This window comes from Mustela erminea, chromosome 4, assembly GCF_009829155.1.
Source record: "Mustela erminea isolate mMusErm1 chromosome 4, mMusErm1.Pri, whole genome shotgun sequence".
Lineage (NCBI taxonomy): Eukaryota > Metazoa > Chordata > Mammalia > Carnivora > Mustelidae > Mustela > Mustela erminea.
In genome coordinates, this window is record NC_045617.1 from 93,435,906 (window position 1) to 93,448,897 (window position 12,992).

General features: G+C 43.1%; 1 protein-coding gene across 2 annotated transcripts in view; it reads right to left on the reverse strand.

Moving 5' to 3' along the window:
• Positions 1 to 12,426, reverse strand: part of ADGRF1 (adhesion G protein-coupled receptor F1) — a 112,561-nt gene extending 100,135 nt beyond the window's left edge. For both annotated transcript variants that reach the window (XM_032340197.1, XM_032340194.1), the window contains exons 1-2: positions 12,381 to 12,426; positions 10,767 to 10,804 (exon numbers count right to left, since the gene is read on the reverse strand). The gene's annotated coding sequence lies outside the window, so the exon portion shown is untranslated. The remainder of the gene's footprint in view (positions 1 to 10,766; positions 10,805 to 12,380) is intronic.
• Between the last annotated feature and the right edge of the window lie 566 nt (positions 12,427 to 12,992).

Genomic DNA, 12,992 nt, shown 5'->3' on the forward strand with positions numbered 1-12,992 from the left:
GACTGAGCCACCCAGGCGCCCCCCACCTTCTTGTCTCTTAACAAAGAAAACACCTGACACTGGCACTGAGTCTTCCATGTGTAGTGTTACTGCTTTTTCACTGGGTATCTGCCATGGGGGAGGGTTACTCCTAAGGCCTCATTAGCTGGAGACAGGCAAATAGGATAGAGCGGATGGGAAGATCCAGCATGGGAAACAAAACAGCACCTGGGGCTCAGAGTTGAGGAACTAGCCCAGTGGTTCCACAGTACTTCACACTCAGGTCACACGAGAAAAAAACGTTCCTACGAAGTCCCCCAACCTTAGTTTTAAGGTACTTCAAGGCAGGGATTTACAGAAGGAGCAGAGGCAGGAAACTCTTGGTCCCTTTTCTCTCTTGCATTTGCTTCTCTGACTTCAACCTCCAGAGGGCACTGACCTTCAAAAGACTAAACTCAAAATTCAAAACACCATTCCATGGGAACATGGAATGCCAACTGTTGGCCATACTGGGTGGGGGGGATCCTCAGCAGCTGTTAATTCTCTGCGGATAATTAATACTGGTGAAATTGAACCTCAGCTTCATTAGCACTTATAAATGGGCTCTCTTCCTCTTGATAATATGAGGAAGTTCCAAAGCCATGGTTTTGCCACTCTTCAGGTCTTCCTTTTAGAGAGGTTCCTTCACCTCCCCACTATTAGTTCTGTGCCTCTAGTAGGCTTTCTCTGGAAATAGTCAACATTCCTTGGTCACACGTCCTATCTGGGTGACATCAGAAATTGGGGGAAGACTGGTGGTTTCTTCCAGAAAATCCAGAGATTTTTTCAGGGCCACCAAGAGACAGCAGTGATGCTTCACGACCATGTGTTAGGAAACAAAGATGGAGGTTTTGGAGTTTAACAGACCTGGCTTCAGATCCTACCTCTGCCTCCTACTAGCTATCTGACTTTGGATAAGTTATATAAACCACATCTCAGTCTTTCTTGTAAGTAGAAATGAGAACTAATCTCATAATAGTTTGGTATGGAATAAATGTACTTGGACATATAAAACACCAGCACTGTACCTAGCACAAAATAAGGGCTTTGTAAGTCTTGGTTCCTTCTTCGCCATCCTTCTATCTACTTTTAGTAAGACCGCACGGGATGGACGGATTCCTGCAAGTTTTCCTACAGAAGCTTCGGTCACTTCCTTGAACCCAATCATTGCTCCCTTAAGAAGAAACTTCTTCTCATTAGTCTAGTATTCCCCTAAACAACAAGGAAGGGTGAAGGCCATGTGAAAGTCAGAAAGCCAGCTAATCTAGAGCCCTGGGGCTGTTTTCATTTTTGTACCCTGACTCTTGTGGAGTTGGGGAAGTTGGCAGAGTCCCCAGGACACATAAACCTTTGGGGAATAAGATCGGAAATTTACTTAGCAGAAAATTCTCCTATAACGTAAAGCACACTGCTCCCCCCTCCCCACCTCAAGTACCTTATATATTTCAAAGATGATACCAAAGTCAAATTCCATGTTGAGTAGAGAAAGTACAGGACTGAATCTTGAGTAAATGTACCTCCCTCATGTCCTGGATATTACCCAACAAGTCACTGGGTTTCTGCCATGAGACAAGAGACAGTTGGGTCTTTGTCTCAATGATCTTCATCTACCAAGGGAGACAAGCAATAAACACACAATGACAGCATCATGTAATAAGCTCTGCATTTGGAGCCAAGTACCACATGTCTAGGAGTGACATCGCAGGAGATGGGAATCTGGGCTGTATTAAGGATGACCTGTACCCTTCATCACTTGCCATCCCAACTTTGGCCACCAAGATAACTTGTCTGGGTTGAACCTTCTTTGAGTTCTCTGTCCCTATCCTATCATGTGATATCTGTCTTAAATAAGGACCAGAAACGAGACTTAGAATACTGTAGGGATGGACCTAACCAGGGCCTAAATAGAGGGAAAATGTGAAGAAAATTAGACTTTAAACTTTTTTAAATGTTTTTAGATTTTATTATGAGGCTCTCGATGACAAAACTGAAGCCATCTTAAAAACAAGCAAACAAACAGAACATTGGCCTTTACCAACCATCCTGGTTTTTCTGGGACTGTCCCAGTTTTCACACTGAAAATTCCATGTCCTAGGAAACCCCTCAGTCAGGACACATGGAAACAGTTGGTCAGCCTAATTGTGTTCCAAACACAGAAGTACCCGCAGAGCAGAGAGAAAATGTATCAACCTGGTGCTTAAGCCTTGAGCCACAAATGCATAAAATAATAATCGCTTAATCCACAGGTCCAAATTGCTTCTTGAGCATGAACGTGGAGATATGTAATATTTAACAAACACAAAAATTGGTACGTACTGAATGAATATGAGACCATATTAAAAAATGCAAGAAATTGTGGTTTCTTATTCTTTTTTTTTTTTTTTAAGATTTTATTTATTTTGACAGACATCACAGGGAGGCAGAGAGGCAGAGAGAGAGGAAAGGAAGCAGGCTCCCTGCTGAGCAGAGAGCCCGATGCAGGGCTCAATCCCCGGACTCTGGGATCATGACCTGAGCCGAAGGCAGAGGCTTTTAACCCACTGAGCCACCCAGGTGCCCCGTGGTTTCTTATTCTTGAAAAAGGCCTAGAACATAGCCTTCCAAGGCACTGAGAGAGACTGGGTTTACATTTTCCTGGAGAGGCTTAATAAATCAACATACAAGTTAACAGCATTGTCATGTATAGAAGACAAATCTGACCTTGAATCATGGCTTTATGCTAATACACTGGGTGACCCAAGGTAAATTTTTAAACTTCTCTATGCACGAATTTCCTTTTCTGTAAAATAATCCTATTTCAATGTCCCATTTTATAAATTAAAATAAAAAGATCGTAATACATGAAAAATAATGATTACTCAATAAATATTAACTGCTCTAAAAAAAAAAAAAAAAAAACAACAAAATCACCAAGAGGAAGAACAAACACCTACCATTTTATTGTCTCTCGGGTACCTCGTAAAGTTAGTAATGGCTTAAAATTAGATCGTTCATGAAAACAATTTTGTCATGAAGTATGGGGAATATATGGCTATAGATTAATTCGGGTATTCTATTTTCATATATTCCTGTAGCTGAAAAAGCCTTGAGCTGAATACCTTCATTTGCCCATCCAGGTCCACTGCCCACCTTTTTTTCCATCCTTCTTTGCGCTCTGGAGGCTGGCCTCTGTGGTCGACCTCAGTGGACTTCTGGCTCTTGGACTTGGCTCAAACCAGCTGAATGCTTTTAGCAACTGAAGGTCAAAGCTCCTGTCCAGAGACCCTCTCCACCCAGCCCTCACTGCCTCCAAGTTTTTGCCTCCCTGTTCTTCCCACTTCTTCCCGGTTGGAGATGTTAATGGTTGCCCCCTTGACCAGCCTCAGGGCTCCACGCCATCATTTGGGGTTTCCCAATAGCCTGACCACACATTTGTACATTATTTATCCAGCTGGATGTGTTTTTTGTTTCCTGCTAGAATGCTGACAGATACAAACACTAGGAGAATAATCAGCTTAGTGATATCCAAACACAAATTTTGGGAACCATTCTGGACTGGCGATATCAGAGTCACTTAGGGTGCTTTTGAGAACATGGATTCCTGGACCTTGCACCTGGAGTATTAATTCAGAGGAGGCTGGGATTAAAAACTCACACTGTATTTCTAGCAGCTCCCCTCCCAATCCTGCTGCATAGCCAGATCTGGGAAGAGTTTGCCCCTACAGAGCTGGACCCTTTCTCTTCATCAGTATTTTTTGTTTTTGCATCACATTTCACTCTCTTTGATTTCATTTTGGTTCAAAACACAAAAACAAAAACCTACAATACCTACAGAAATTATGTGTATCCTCCAAAAAGGTGATCTCCATTAGGGTGGGAATTTTGGCCAATTTCTTTCAGGTCTAGAACCTGTCTGACACATAGTTGGCACTCAATAAATATTTGTTACATGACTGTTAAATAAATAATTAATTGAGAATATTTGCAGAACTTTGCAGGGCTTAGATTAGTTCAAGTTGATGACCTCAAGGCGGGACATGACCTAAACTCCAAAAATTTGACGAAGAGCCAAACAAAAAGCAATCTTGATAAAGAAAGATGAACTTGTCATCAAAACTGAGTGCATGGCTACATATAGACATAGTTTCAAACTAGCGGCTTTTCTGGAATCTTCCCCCCTCTGTCCTTGGAAGCCTGATGCACATTCCACTAGACTAGGTGTCTTATGTTAAAAGCCAAAAAGCTACTGTCTATGTGGGGAGGGACTATTGAGGTGAAGCCAATTTTACTTTCTCCTACTCTACACTATTTGACACATTCAGAGGATTTGTGGTGCCTTTTTTAAGAGGTTGCTGTCATTTTCAAATTGAGTGTTCAAAATAAATGAGCAGAATAAAAACCCAGAACCAGGTTCATCCTTCCTGTCCCTTACCTCGTTCGACCCAGTCCTCTACCTATTTCTAATTACCCGAGGAGACTTGTCCCGCCTCTTTTTTCCTGCCACTTTCCCTATCTTTTTTTGCATCGCTAACAGAAAAATCTCTTGGCTGACATTTTTCTGACAAGACGTATCAGCAAAATTGCTAGCTACTTGACCTCTTTTCATGCCAAGACTAAATTTGCTTGAATAAACTTGGTTGGAAAGCATTTTGGAGTAAGAAACACACTTCTCCAAGTCCTGAAATGGATTATACTGCTTACACCCTCTGTGAGCAGCATCTTTTCGAAAGGACGCACAGTCATTAGGATGAAAATCAATTATTGATTCCAAGATATTTAAAACCCATTGACAACCTAGGAGCCGAGAAGATGTACAGGGCTACTTGATCTTTTTATAACTGGCCCCAGCCTGATGCATTTGGCTGGTCTCTTGTTTGCTCTCGACTGCTCTTCTCTCACCTTCGTTGCTGGAGACGGCTTGCTGTCGTCAGGACTGCTGCTCCTAAGTTGAAGCTGCCAAAAAAGACCTCTCTGGGAGGGTGAGGGGTCACTCGGGGCTTTTAGACAAATGTGTATTTCTGCTCTCAGTTATGCGGGAGCTGATCGAGGAGGAATCTTCACAATTTGAGAGACGTTGTGAAATGAGAGAGTTCTAGGAATTAGCAATAAACCGACAATTCATCAGACGTCTAAAAATATTTTTGAAGATTTGAAGCAAAGATTAAGAAATTGGTGCTATTTAACTTAGAAAATAAGTCTGATGAATGATTAGATCTTGCTTCTCAAACAGTTGTTACTTTTTGGAGCATATGCAACTCTAATTAGAGAAAAGGAGGCAGAATGGAGAAAGAAAGAAAATGAGTAGGAAAGATGCTTGAAATGTCCTTCTAAGGGGAGTTCCAGAATCAGCCTGGCTTGCAGTCCCTCCACCGAGCATAGCTTCCTAAATCTACATGGACCCAGTCTGAGGAACAAAGTGTGTGGGGCAGGAGGAGAGGGGGACGGGCACTATGGCTTCTCCAATTTCCTTCTAACCTCAAATTTAGAAATATCATTTCCCCATGGTCCTCCTAAGACTTTATACCCATTTAAGATATATCGTCCATGAGTTCAAAACTGTGCCTAATCTCTTTGATAGCTTGGTTTTTGTTGCAGTATTACAGAAAATAAAATAAAATAAAATCCCTCCATTCAGCTAAAAAAAATAAAAGAAAGAAAAAAAAAAACAAACAGGAGAAGCAGAATTTAGGATTTTTAAAATATAGTATTATTTCTGGTCTTTGGAAGTACATGTGTCTCAAAACATCCTAACTCAGCCTAACTCATCCTAACTCATCCTAACTCAGCCCAGCACCAGTCTCTAGCAACATTTGAGACAGCCCTCTCATTATAAAATGGGGAAATCTGAAGTATTTGGTAGGAGACCATGTGGAAAACCAGAGGTTAATGCTTACCCAGTATCTTCCTTAGGACACCAAATGCGTATGCTTACATATGAAGAAGCAACAGTGTTTTCCTTCCCCCTATGAAACATGGGTCTCTTATTCTTTGATTTCATGTTCCTATCTCAAGAACCAGAATTTAAGCAGTTGATCATGGAATGACTGTCCCTTGGTCACCTGGAACTGGTCAAGTAAGGTATTAGCTATTCAAGAAAAAAAGTCCTCCTGTAACCACCAGGAGGCCTGGCTTGCACTGTAAGGCCCTCCCTGAACTTAGTCACCACTCCACCAGTTCTAGAGGAAGAGTCACCAAACAAATGATTCAAAACATTTTCATTCAAAAATAATAATAAAACTGACAATGCCTTCCTTTCATGCCACGGCAGGAAAACTTCCACGACCAAGGAAAGAGCCTGCTTGTTACCTGTGTGAGTTGGCAAATGGGGCTCACTGCCATGGGAGAGGTTTGTCTCTGTGCCCCTTGTGGCTGAAAAGGGGGCAAATATATTCTTAGAGTAACTGTTTGGTTTAATTGCCCAGCAGTCAACCTGGCCAAAACTTGCTTGCATTTAGCAATTTTTGTTGATTATAGTTCTCTGGGTAAACATCAGGGGACAGAGGACAATAGGGAAGGAAACCACCGGTGGGGCCAAAGAAGGCAAAACAGCATGAAGAGAATCCATGCACCTGTCCATTCTCACAAATCTACCCGTTTCAAACTGACCTGTCCATTTCAGGTAGATCCTGGGTCTGAGCTCCAGTGAGGACATACAAAGTATGGAACTTTGGAGCTTCAAGGAGCCTTGAGATCTTCTAGTCTACCTCTCTCATTCTGGAGATGAAGAAACAGACCCTGAGTCTGCAAAGTGGTTTGCTGAGTGTCTTAGAACCTGAGCACCCATGGAGGGCCTGGGCAGCACAGCCAGTTAAGCATCTGACTCTTGGTTTCAGCTCAAGTCATGATCACAGGGTCACGATCGCAGGGTTGTGATCAACTGATCTCAGGATCAGCCCCACATCAGGCTCTGTGCTCAGCCCGGAGTCTGCTCAAGACATTCTCTCTCTCTCTGCCCCTCCTTCCCCCTCTCAAGTGAAGAAAAAAAAAAAAAATCTTAAAAAAAAAGAAAGAAAGAAACTGAGCACTCAGGTCTCCTAACCGTTAATCCAGTACAGTTTCCACGTATCTTCCAAGGAATTTTCCTGGCCTAGTGGCCCAAACTGCAGAGCACAGGCTTTAGGCTGGATCTGCTTGTGGAAAGGAGGGGAGCATTGGAAAGCCAACTTTTAGAGGGACCCTCTAGGGAAGGAAGGCTCAGAGTCATTCTGTACCCATGGAAATCTCCAGTACCTCTGGAGGCCGTATTTTTCTCCTCTGAGAGGCCCAGTAGAATGCTGAAATATCTGTCAGGGGAAACTACATGGCTATGCATTTGATGGTTGTTCAAATTTCCAGTCCTCCCAGGACAACCCACCTGCCAGCCCTGAGATGCTGGTTTCCAACACTTTCTACAGGCCGTGGCTGCCTTTGAGAGAGCCAGTGCCTTAACGGTCACAGCCATCCTAGAGAAGAAGCCAAGACACCATTTTACTTTGTCCTCCAGACTTAGCTCCTGTGCTCTGGGGAGGGTACGGGGGTGGGGGGTGGCAGGAGAGGATTAGCATACAAGGAGGGAGCTGGAGGGGCTCCCTGCTGCCTTTTTTGGTTAATGTTGCTATTGCCTTTGGGCCAGGAACAGCTCAGAGTTTCAACTCCGCTCCATGGCACGCCTCCTCTCCAGATCGCCGGCCCCAGCTTGTCTCCAGCTGCAGTTCTGGGTCTCGGCGGGTCCGCTGAGGGTCTCTGTTAGAGGCCCTCTACCCCTCACTCCCACCAAACCTGACCCTGAGCTCTCTCTCACCCATGAAAGATGGTCATCTCTGTTTCTGCTAAACACACTACCAGCCTCCCAGTTATACCCCTGAGTTTCTTTGGATCCATTCGCCCTTTCCCATACCCAGCTGGCATATCAGTTGACCCCCAAGTCTTAGCAAGGCTCCCTGTGTCTTTGGAAAGGCTTTCTTGTATTGCCCTAACTTAGGCTTGCAGCGCTAGAAGGACAAGTCACCACCTCCTCGTGCTCTGTGCTGCGTGCTCATTGCACATGAAAAATGAATCTCTGTTTGTTGAAGCCACCCAATCCGTGGTGTTTTGTTACAGCAACCCTAGTGAATTCATACCCTGCCTGTCCCTCCTGACACAGCTAGCTCTAGGGTGTACAGTGGCAATGGGGGCTTCCTGGCCTTGGCACTGGCTGAGGTTTTGGCACCCAACCCCCTTTGTCTGATTTGGTCAATTCCTAGTCCTCCCGGATTTAGCTTAATTCTTCCTTCTTCTGTGACAGTTGCATGAGGCTTCTCATCCCAAGCCCAGACCGATGTCTTCCACCTTGGTCCTGACCAAGCAGGACTCACACGTTCCTCTCCCAGCCCACAGCACACGGAGCCTCAACCACCTGCTAGCTCTCCATTTGCTTTTAGACTGCTGTTCTCAATTTTTGCTTCATACTACAGTCACTTAGAATGATTCTTAAAAATACTGGTCAGTCAGAGGTCCCTTGGTGGCTTAGTTGTTAAGCGTCTGCCTTCAGCTCAGGTCATGATCTCAGGGTCCTGGGATCAAGCCCCACATCGGGCTACCTGCTCAGCGGGGAGTCTCCTTCTCCCTCTCCCCCTCCCCTTGCTTGTGTGCTCCTCTTGCTCTTTCTCTGTCAAATAAACTCCTTAAAAAAAAAAATATTGGTCAGTCAGAAAGATAAAACCCTATGATTTCACCTACATGTGGAATTTAAGAAACAAAACAAATAAGCAAAGGGAAATGAGAGAGAGAGAGAGAAACCAAGAAACGGACTTTTAACTATAGAGAATAAACTGATGGTTACCAGAGGGAAGGTAGATGGGGGGGATGGAAGAAACGGGGGAAACCGATGATGGGGATTAAGAAGTGCACTTGCGATGAGCACTGGGTGTTGTATGGAAGTGTAGAATCACTATATTGTCCACTGAAACGAATATCACACTGTCTGTTAACTATATTCAAATTCAAATTAAAAACTTACTAAAAGAATACAGACACTCTAACTCTACCCCAGAGATTCTGATCAAGGGGCCTGGGGTACGGCTCTGATATCAGTGTTTTTCAAAAGGCCCCAGGTGATACTAACGTGTTGCTGGGGTGCTACCCGCTGTAGCGGGCTGTGCTCCTAGCAGGTAGGCTGTCCGCCTTCTTTGATTTGCAGTCCCCCTGAACAGCGGCTTGTCTCGAGTGAGCACTTCTAAATGTTCCTTGAACTCGATGAAGGACCCCAGACCCTCTTTCTGTCCTCTCCTTTACTCCTCATTTCTCTGCATTTAACATCTTCACCCTTCCTCAAAAGTAACCCCTGCAAACCAAACACACAATCCCGTACATGAAACAAGCCCTCTATAAAAGGTCAGTTTGAGATTTAGAGAGTCAGACCCTCTGAAATGAGCACAGGCGGTGGGGTGAGGGGTACACACACATATGATGACAGTATTTTAAAATAAGGTAAAGCAAAAGTGCAGAAACAGCTCGTATTCAATATCCATTTCCCCACCTTCTAATATTTAAAGCAAACTCTTTTCTCCTTCTGAACACAGAACGTGGGAAACCGCCTCATCACCCCACCACTTGCACGCCCACTCCCTGTCCTTTCCCTGGAGGGATTTCGGGAAGGAAATGCAATGCTATATTTATGCTTTTCTAATGCCCTTAACCAATCATCCCTCAGTGACAGTGGACTATGGGAAGATTTCGGAGCCCCTGTTTCCCAGCTAACACCCCCCAGTTAGCTCTCAAATGCTCCCTGTCCTCATGAGTCTCTCTCCTCTCTTTCTCCCTCTAAAACTCTAAGAGGAAAATGACTGATAAAGAGCTATTTGATTTCACTTCTTCTGGAGATGAATCTTTGACATATTCCTTATACAAAGTTTAGAAATATGAAAAGAAAAACCCAATAAAAAATAAAAATGATTGGCAATCCTACTAAGAAGAGCTAAAAACTGTTCAGACTTTGGTATTTTTGTTTGTTTGTTTGTTTGTTTGTTTTTTAAGATTTTATTATTTATTTGACAGAGAGAAATCACAAGTAGATGGAGAGGCAGGCAGAGAGAGAGGAAGGGAAGCAGGCTCCCTGCTGAGCAGAGAGCCCGATGCGGGGCTCGATCCCAGGAACTTGGGATCATGACCTGAGCCGAAGGCAGCGGCTTAACCCACTGAGCCACCCAGGCACCCCAACTTTGGTATGTTTTGTCATATATTATAGATCTCCGTAAGGGGAATGTTTCCATAAATAGAGATACAATGTATTGTGAGTAGGTGAGAGAAAGAGGAGGGAGGCGGAGAGAGGGAGGAGGGGGAAAGAAGGAAGAAGGCTGGGAGGGAGAGAGAAAGGAGGGGGTAAGGGAGGGAGGAGGGGAGGAGAGAGGAGGAGGAGGAAGGCAGAGAATAGCTATTGACTGTCTCATGGTGAGGAGATCAGTGTTCACACTGTATTAACTTGTTTCTTTATATATTCAGAATACTGAAGCTCAGTCCTACAATGCATGAGGCTGAGGATGTTCCTGAAGATTCCAAAGAAGAGAAGGAAGAGAGTCCTTCCTCATCTTGCTCGCCCACAGGTCTCACCATCTTTATCCGACTCAGTGGGGATAAAAGTGTCTCCACTCTTCAGCCTCCCTCTCAACACTCTGCCCAACTTCCCATCCCTTGGCACCAGGCCCTCCACACCCAGATCTTGATCCTAGAGTCTCCATGTTTCCTTCCTGAGGGAGAGCAGTTTAGCAATATTGCTTAACTTTCATTCATTCAGAGGGGCTAGGCAGGCTTACCTCAGAATCTGAGACTGGGGTCCTTGTCAGGACAGAGTCTGTAGGAGGAGGAAACAGGTTCTGTTCAGTCAGAGCAGGAATCAACTTCCCCCAACAGCACCTCACCCTACAAACACATAACCATAGAAACACCCCTTATAGGCTTTCTGTGACCATCAAAAGGGGTTGAATGATCCTAGCACGGACTGAAGAACCTTTCAAAAGAGACAGCAAAAGGAAGTTTTGCAAATCACAAAGCTTTCCATGAGGGATTTGTTCTTGGAAAATAATGTAGTATGGTCATGACAGGCTTTGTCTCTGGAACCCAGATAGGCGTGGGATTGAGTTCTAGCTGAGTGACCAGGGACAAGTTACTCTACCTTTTGAAACCTCAGCTTATCATCTGAAAAATAAGAATAATAGTAGCCTCCTCAGAACATTATGACAAGAAGTAGATTAGATAATGTGTGAAAAATATTCAGCACAACATCCAATGCATGAGCAGCCCTCAAGAAATGCTAGCTGTTATGAGGTCTGTCCTCTGGCTGATTCATGCACTGGGCATGTTGTTATTGTAATTTCCTAAGAAGTTTTTTTAAGCATCATTATTAGCGGCCCTGGAAATTTTTAGGCATTTAATAAATGGTAGCAACAAAGATCTAGTTTGGGGATTACTTTGGTTCATGGAGCACCTTTGAAACTTGTTTGGTTAAATCTATGCGAAGAAATACATTTTATAGAGAAACCCATGACATACACTTGTGCATGTATTTGTATGTTTATAACTGGGGGTGGGGGGGGGAAGTCCATGAAGTAATACTCAACCTTCTGAGCTGACACTTTGATATTTTCTGCTGCATTTAAAAAATGGTAGACATAATCAACTTAATTAAATTTTGCAACCTACTAAAAAGTTGAGACCTACAGTTTGAAATCCATGCACCATGAGACCATGAAATGGAAATATCCTGAGGAATAGATGTCTCTTATCTCCAGTAAAATCATTCTTTACAATTTTGAGACCTATAACATTTTCCCTTATTATTTGTTCTATGTTTCTATTTTTTGCATCCTTAATATACCTTCAGAAGTCAAAATAAAATTGAATGCTTTCTTAGAATTATGCACAACTTTCTATCATAGTGGTAGAAACAAAAGATTGTTTTTTAGGTGTAATTGAATTTCTATTTGCAGAAAATTTAAGAAACTGACTATTCTATCTTTCATGGGAAATTTCTTAACACAAATCGTAGAAGATAACTGGATGCCAAAATTGTCTGTCTAAAAAGATCTACACCAGGATGTAAAAGAAGAGACATTGAGGAAAATATGTAAGAAAAAAGTGGCTGGTCCTCCTAGTTCCTATCCCTCCACTGCCCCATACCATAATGTTAATGACCATTGCTAAAGGGCTAGATACTAAAGACTTATCATCAAGTAGGTTAAGATGTTCTGTCCTCTTCTCCTTCTAACTGTACTCTTTCAAACTTTCTAAATTATGATTCTATCTGTCACTGAAGGAAGCATGATTGGTATCCACTGGTTTTGCCTAGGTGACTTGATCAGAACTGTCAGACCGAGAAGATCCTAGGCAGAGACTCCAAGACTGATGTACCCTCCAGCTCTGGACTCTACCTGCATTCCAGAACAACGCTTGTGTTTTCAGCACCTTCAACTGCCCACAGTCCCGAGCCAGATGAGACCAGCTTGCAGAATTCCAAATTCCAAGACCTCATTTTCTTTCTATTTCACACACATGTTCTAACCTTAGTCCTATAACCTATTGACCTTCACCCCCACTGGAATTTCTAAACAAGCTATACAGCTCAGCCAGGTTAGAGAAACTACTTGAGTTTCAAGTAAAGTTTCAAGTTTTGACATCCAAAAAAAGTCTCAAAATATTAGTAGTATGGTGTTGACCCCCTCCCTTTCTTTCTTTTCTTTCCTTTTCTTTCTTTCTTTTCTTCCTTTCTTCTTTCCTTCCTTCCTTCTTTCTTTTCTTTTCTTTCTTTCTTCCTTGTAATTTGGTAAATTTCTTCCCTTTCCTTCAACAGATTATGAGGTGAAGGATATAAAAGAGTTACTAAAGAAAAAATTATACTCTTCTCCCTCTTAAAATGTTCAGGAGCTTGTGTAGGAGAATTCGTCGTAGTTGGAGTGTTCATAGCTCAGTATCAAAGGGCAAGGTCAGGAGAACAGGAGAATTTTATGTAGAGTAATTATTAAAGGGAAGATGATCTGAACCCA